Genomic DNA, 8,716 nt, shown 5'->3' on the forward strand with positions numbered 1-8,716 from the left:
TAAATAAAGCCTATGTAATGGCACATGCTAACAAATTGTAAAACTGTGTAAAACATTCAGTTACCGGCAAAATAATGACAATGCAAGAGAAGTTGTATTCATTCCATGTATTAAGTTATATACTAGAGATACTTCAGCAAGTAGAGTACTATTCATCTTCCGTCAATGACAATTTCCAATAGTTTTAGGATTTGCTATAACTATAAATTAATCTCAGGGCCAGTGTTTTGACTGTGTTAGAATATACCTGTGAACCAATCGCAAGTGAAGACAGATATTGAGGGTGAGTTGGGCTGCTATAAGCGGCCAACGGAGCACAGGGGCCACACCTCCCCCCCAGTTATCTATACTAATAAAAGGCAAAGCCCTCACTGACTCACTGACTGACTGACTGACTGACTGATCACTAATTCTCCAACTTCCCGTGTAGGTAGAAGGCTGAAATTTGGCAGGCTCATTCCTTACTGCTTACTTACAAAAGTTAGGCAGGCTTCATTTCGAAATTCTACGCGTAATGGTCATAACTGGAACCTGTTTTTTGTCCATATACTCTAATGGAGGAGGCGGAGTCATGTATTGCGTCATCACGTATTACGCCTCCTACGTAATCACGTGAACTGAAAACGAGGAAGAGATTTACAGCACAAGTCAAACGCGGGAACGAAGGTAAATGACGTTAATTGTTGACTGTCTTTTAATACTGTGTAATTGTTGAGTGTCTTTTAATACTGTGTAATAATACATATTAACACATGTGCAATTAAACGTGTGCATTTACGGGGTGATTTCTCAGGCTTAAAAGCTCGCCTTTTATTAAAAAGGTAAATGCAAATTCTTTTCATTCTGAAGGGCACAAACCACGTTAGATTTCAGCTGTTAAACGCGCAAAAATGTCAGTACACCAGATAAATAAGCGCAACATATTATCAGTTGTATTGTATGCTTACAATACATATAGAAATGTGTTAATCGTTAACTAATATTATGGGATGGTGTTTTTCGACTCGCGCCTTGATTTAAACGATTGCATGTCTTGGTGGGTTTGCGTAGCTTATTGTCAATATCTTTACACCTCTTTTTAAGACTTAATTTAAAAAGGTTTTCTTTTCTTCTTAATTAAAATTTAAACGCAATACTTCACCGCTGCGAAGCCCCTCTAGTGCTGACGTCCGAGGTTCAATTATCGTAAGCGAGTGCAGTGAGTGTGTACGCCTGATGAGCCAAGAATAAGGGGGAAAGACGTGTCGCGTACTTTTTGCATTATTTGACAGTAAACTATTTTCATCCATTCTATGATCTGCTTCTCACAACTGAAGGCACCGTTGCTGATGTTACCTGACTTGCTGGCCAACCATAAGCGTTACCTGGTAGGTAACCACCCACTCACTTCACTCCCTTACGGGAATCGAACCTTGGAGGTCAGCGCTAGAGGCGAAGCCCCTAAAATTGCGCCACGGCGTGTGGTTCATTTATTTGACAGCATGTAGATCGGGGTAATTACATTCATGGCATTCGTAGTCTGATTCACAATCTGATTGTATGGGTGGTTACCTACCAGGTAACGCTTATGGTTAGCCAGCAAGTCAGCTCGAAGTGATCACTCGAGTGAAGGCAGCTTCACAAAAAAAACAGATCCTTAACAAACTGTTATTGGTATATTTTCCCTCAATTTTAAAAGGTTTTCTTTTCTTCTTAATAAAAATTTAAAAGCAGTACTTCTCCGGTGCGAAGTGCGGGGATTTGAGTGACTGACGCATACAGACATATTCATGAGTGCAGGTACTTCGGAAAGAATGCACCGTGTAAACCTAAACTTTAAATTAAGTTCATAGACCTACAAAAGGTTGCCATTGATTTGAGGCAAGATTGCTTTTCTCATGTACAACTATACGTTGCATTCTTAACAGTAAGCTTGCACGGCTTGGTCGTATTACAACCTGAGTGCTGAACTGACAACGTCGTATACAAACAGAACTATAACAATCGTAATAAACAAACAAAAAAAAAAAAGCGAAGAACCCTTGGATTTAATAAAAAGGCTCCTTCCTTGGCGAAGCAAGGAAAAAGGAAGACCTTATATGGCGTTTGTTTATAAAACAGCGGAAAAGCTGTGTTAAGGCTGCTTCACAAAAAAACAGATCCTTAACAAATTGCTATTGGGATATTTTCCCTCAATTTAAAAAGCTTTTCTTCTTAATAAAAATTTAAAAGCAGTACTTTGCGGGGATTTATATATATATATATATATATATATATATATATATATATATATATATATATATATATATATATATATAAATATATAGATAGTATGAGGGGCCGTTCAGGAAAAAAAGATTGGTTAGTAAATATATACATTGGTTCAGATATATATATCGGTTCGGATACATTGGTTTGAATATATACATTGGTTTTAATACATCCGTTCAGATATATATATCGGTTCACATATATACATTGGTTGGGATACATTGGTTCAGATATATACATCGGTTTGAATACATCCGGTCAGATATATACATCGGTTTAAACACATTGGTTGAGATATATATAAATTGGTTTACATAGATCCATTCTGATATATATACATTGGTTGAGATACATCCGTTCAGATATATACATCGGTTTGAATACATCCGTTCAAATATATACATTGGTTGAGATATATATATTGGTTGATATACATTGGTTTCGATATATATATTGGTTTAAATAGATTGGTTTAAATATATACATTGGTTCAGATACATCCGTTCATATATATATATTGGTTCAGATAGATCCGTTCAAATATATACATTGGTTGGGATTTACGGGCAGGCACAACGTGGCCACCCATGTTTAGCATCTCCCTTTCACTTCATCATTGCTTCAACACTGTTGTAATTATTGTGCATATTTTATGCAAGTAGCATATGCCTGTCTGTCGCGTTTTGTTTCGTAAGCCCTCTTGGTTGGGGGTCCTCGATTTCAAAGCACTTTTTTTCCTTTCATTATTTAAAACACTTGCACAGATACCCGCCTCTTCACCCCGCTCCGTCCCGCCCCGGCTCATTGTACCCGCCTCACTCGCTCCCTCTTGTCCCTCCCATGACAGATTCTTCTCAAAAGCCGAGTTACCGGAAAGCATTGATCGCAACCGCAGTATGTCCCATTTTTTCACCTCATGAGACGCTGGTTTATCAGTGACCGAAAGCCGCACGGTGATTTCTGTTATTCCGCATTGGCAGCATTTCATTAAAGGGCGACATGCTTCAGCAAGGAACTTAGTCCCATTTGCTGAAAGGATGTTATGGAGGAAAACAATGGAGTTGCTTTGTTTCTTTAAAATGTTGATCACGGATCAAAATGACCAGAATATTCCTGCTTCACAAATAACTGACGTTTAACTGTTTTTATAGTAAAACTGACAAAACGACACACGTGCACACGTACACACGCACGTACACGCACGCGCACACACTTAAACTCACAAATCGTGGGTCCCACATACTACTGATTAAGTGTATGTGTCAGGGGCGATCATCAAGAGACGCTGGTTTATCATTAACCGAAAGCCGCCCGGTGATTTCTGTTATTCCGTATTGGCAGCATTTCATTAAAGGGCGATCTGTTTCAGCAGGGACATTAGTCCTGTTTGCTGAAAGGATGTTATGGAGGAAAACACTGCAATAGCGCTGTTTCTTCTGAATGTTTATCAGTGATCAAGGATCAGAATGATCAGAATATTCCTGCTTCACAAATAACTGATGTCTGTTTTTATTGTAAAACTGGCAAAACCACACACACGCACGTACACACACACAACACACACACACTCAAAGTCACAAATCGTAGGTCGCACACACAACTGATTAAGTGTATCTGTCACGGGCGATCATTTTTTTCACCTAATAAAACTTTAGTTCGTCAAAGTTAGAAAGCAGCGCGGTGATTTCTATTATTCCTTATTGGCAGCATTTCATTTAAAGATGATTCACGTCAACCAGGCGAAAGAGTCTCTTATTTTGACAGGACGATGTTCTTTTAGGCTTAAGCATTTTTGATTGACTTACAAAAGAAAATAGTTATTACTTACCCTCTTTGCTTTGAATTGGGTTTTTAAAAAACCTTTTTGATATAATTTATTTATGACAAAAAATATAAAAAAATAGTGCTCAAAATTATAATGAGGCGTATCTAACATGAAAAGGTGGTGGTAGGAGTAAAATGCTAACTCACAGCTAAATGATCACTGGTTTGTGTCGGGGGGCTTCCTTTCTGTTATTTTATTTATTTATTTATTTATTTATTTATTTTTACAAATTGCTTTGAGTAGTAAGAAAGGCGCTATAAAACGTAAGGAATTATTATTGTTATTATTATACGTGTGAATGCGTGATCAAATTCAGCCGCTGCGTAGTGGAGTATAAATAGGGACACTATTTGCTCAACAATACCAAAAGTTCATTGAAATAATTACACAGTAAGGTGCGCACGCAATACAAACATAATGTGTATATCATTGAAGTAAAGGTTCATATAAATTGATTATATACAAATTTTTAACAAGTTGAGAGATGTAAACTGGTTAAAATGCACGAAATTATACATGTATTGCTTTATAGTCCACATATAGTGTATGTATATTATTAAAATAATGATATAAAAATCATATAAAATGGTATAGAATCTGCGTCGTAGACTTATTTGTGTTTTTAATTAGTTTGCTTTAAAAAATCTTACGGCACACATGTGAACCGTTGAAAATCGCTCATCTTAATCAATTTGTTTTAACGCATGCTCTGTGCAAAATGCTGTCATACCTTGTTATTAAACATGCACGCGCAGCGATGTCCTGATGTCTGCATTCTAAGGCTGCAGGTATATTAAACGCTATTCACGTTTTACTGGGATGCTCTGTGATTGAGGGCGGACAGTAAACTTTGTTAAAATCCATCCATCCATTTTCCAACCCGCTGAATCCGAACTGATATCAAAAAATACCAGTCGTCAGTTGTATTTTCAGTCGTTTTGGCGTGTTTATTGTTCTGTTACCAAAAAATTCTTCAACGGGGCTCATCAACAAAGAAATGTGGATAGTAAGATTTAGTAAAATATCAGTAATAATAATACATTACTCGACACCCAGTAACACTTTACAAAGACATTTAAAAGACAGCTTGTTAAAATAAATGTAGCAATCCATTATGCTATAAGTGATAGCTTGCTCTTAAACATTTGCACAGGTGGTTTTTCCTGGGGATAAAAAAGGAAAAAAAAATCCAAGGGAAAGGCTTTGTTGTTCAACTCAAATTTCACTTCCGCCATGTGAGTCATTAAAACTATTGGAATGAAATTTAGTTCTATATAAATAAATAAATAAATTTCCTATCACAACCACCCTTTAACCCCTGTACATTGGAGAGGAATCTTGTTTTCACAGCAGGTGCAATTATCCTATAAAACACATAGGAGTTCTGTGCACCGTTTTTCATGGGAGATTAAAACTCATCAAATGTATTTTAAAAACTTGTAGCAGTCTGTGGCATTCCTCATCTGCCATGGGCCATTACAAAATGAACGCCAGGCAGTTAAAATTGTGCACAGTTTCTTTAATAAGCCTATCAGACAGTCTTTTATAGCACTTTCATATCTAGTGTGTCTCTTAATCCCTTCTAGCAGAAGAGACACTCATTTCCACATCTTGGTCTATGGAGTAGAAATGTGTGCCCCCTGTCTTCTGCTTGCAAAATTAATACTGGAATTACAAAATTGTCCACAATTTATTTCAAAAGATTGAAGGAAGTCTTCTATATCACTTTTTTGTCTACTATGTTCCTTACTCATCCACTAATTAAAAAAAAAAAAATCAAGCGCTTACACTGTCTTTTTTAAGTATGTCTATGAAAATCACTGTAAGTAGCCAGAGAAATGCTATATAAATGTAAGATATTATTATTATTATTTAGGTTTTTTAAAATTCAAATAAACCTGATAGGACTTCTTCCAAGAAATGTGCCACTCTAGGATACCAACAAAGTCAAACTAATTAGGAAATTTTGTGATCAGTTTGTTTAAAGTATATTGAGCAAAAAATAACTTTTCATCATCTTCTCATTTCTAATTTGGCATTTCATGATACAGTATATACTGCAAATATACATTTAAATTGTAACCGCTGACAATTATTTACTCATGTGCTTGCGTTTTCCATAAAACAGCTTCAATATGTGCACAAAGTATAGGTAATAAAACACACAAATTCTGACATTAGCATGACTGTTGAAAGAAAAACATGTATTAGAAACTATTCTATGGAGTTTTCATAAATTAATCATTATATACCTTTTGATGTTTCTTGATATATTTCGTAATCAGATTTTTTAAATATTTTTTTATTTTTACTGCCACTTCACAGATCAACAATCTCCAACTTGGTCACTGTCAGAATAAGTCTTTAAACTTTTTTCCTGTGCCAATTAATACATTTTCCAGGTTTCACTACCCATCTGAAAGAGTTGGCATCAGGTTGGGTTGCACTTTTAAACTGTAGTAGTATGAGCGAGTGTCAGCGTGGCAAGCACTAGACTGGCATTTCTTTCCGTCTAATTTTTTATCTTTTGCCCCAAGCCTGTAAATCTCTTTTGTAAATGGGTGGCTTGGATAGAGAACAGATACTAACAATTTTCAAGGCTATTTTTAAAAATACTGAAAGATATTTGTGTATGTGTGTTGTGGTGCCCCATGTTGTAAGTGTTAGATCCATTGAAGAAGTCAACTTAAACAAAGAAAATGTATATTTTGCAGGTTTCTTTGAAGTGTTTTACATTATAACCATATTATTAATTGAGATAGATAGATAGATAGATAGATAGATAGATAGATAGATAGATAGATAGATAGATAGATAGATAGATAGATAGATAGATAGATAGATAGATAGATAGATAGATAGATAGATAGATAGATAGATAGATAGATAGATAGATAGATACTTTATTAATCCCAATGGGAAATTCACATTCTTCAGCAGCAGCATACTGATACAATAAATAATATTAAATTAAAGAATGATAATAATACAGGTGAAAAAAAAAAACAGACAATAACTATGTATAATGTTAAATATTAACGTTTACCCCCCCTGGTGGAGTTAAAGAGTCGCATAGTTTGGGGGAGGAACGATCTCCTCAATCTGTCTGTGGAGCAGGACAGTGACAGCAGTCTGTCGCTGAAGCTGCTCTTCTGTCTGGAGATGACATTATTTAGTGGATGCAGTGGATTCTCCATAATTGATAGGAGCCTGCTGAGCGCCCTTCGCTCTGCCACAGATGTTAAACTGTCCAGCTCCATGCCAACAATAGAGCCTGCCTTCCTCACCAGTTTGTCCAGGCGTGAGGCGTCTTTCCTCTTAATGCTGCCTCCCCAGCACACCACTGCGTAGAAGAGGGCGCTCGCCACAACTGTTTGATAGAACATCTGCAGCATCTTATTGCAGATGTTGAAGGAAGCCAGCCTTCTAAGGAAGTAATTGGTGCGTGAATATAATTTTTTCAAGGGGATGACCTTTACTATTGTCAAAAAGACTAGCAGGGCAACAGGAGGAATATGAAAGTTATTTGTTGAGTTTAGGAGACAAAGGATACTTGTAAGGAAGTTCATGCCAGTTCTATCGGTGTACATTCTGGAATTTATAAAACTGCTGATATTATTTCACAAAGATGTTACTGGCCTGGTTTTATGCTGACATTAAAATGGCTACGTTTTCTGATAATTATAATCATTATTTTAATTAAAAGACTATAACTGTCAGAACAGATTCAATAAAATGTTTCAATATCTCAGTTGCTGTTTGTCGGACTCTTTAATTGACTTGTCATACAAATGTGTATCAGTGGATATTTGGTACCTCATTTGACAAATAATAGGAATGTTTCAAAATCTCATAGATAGATAGATAGATAGATAGATAGATAGATAGATAGATAGATAGATAGATAGATAGATAGATAGATAGATAGATAGATAGATAGATAGATAGAATTCTATTTGTCCTCTAAGGGAAAATGTGCTTTTTTTAACAGAGGCTGAATGAATAAATAAATTAATATATAATGAAAAAAATAGCCAATCCAATAACAATTTGAGCTGTCTAATGTTCATTCTGCAAGCAACAGTTGGGGCTCACAACTCTGAGGCAAAAGCTCAGCTGTAGAAGTGAGTGTCCCTTTGAGTGGAGAGGACAATGGGACATAGTAGACTTGAAAGTGATGTAGAAGACTTTCATCAATCTTTTACCATGGATTTCAGATAATATTACTTATCCAGGGTTCATTTTGAAAGCAGCAGATAGGGTGCACATAAGCGGCTCTGCTCCAGCCATGTAAATGAGTGTTCCCTGTAGGGGATAGGATACAGACACATAGTGGAGAAGATTATATATAAAACTATACCTACGACCTTTTAAAATCAATTTTGCATAATTTTACCTCTCTAGTGTTCATTTTTTAATCAGCAGTCAGAGGACACACATTTTACGGCTCTGCAGCAGCCATGGAAATGAGCGTCCCGACCATGTGGATGAGACAAGCGTTTTCATTCCAATAGTTTTAATGACTCACATGGCGGAGGTGAAATTTGAGTTCAACAACAAAGCCTTTCCCATGGATTTTTTTTTCCTTTTTTATCCCCAGGAAAAACCACCTGTGCAAATGTTTAAGAGCAAGCTATCACT

Source organism: Erpetoichthys calabaricus, chromosome 5 (genome assembly GCF_900747795.2).
Source record: "Erpetoichthys calabaricus chromosome 5, fErpCal1.3, whole genome shotgun sequence".
Taxonomy (NCBI): Eukaryota; Metazoa; Chordata; class Cladistia; order Polypteriformes; family Polypteridae; genus Erpetoichthys; species Erpetoichthys calabaricus.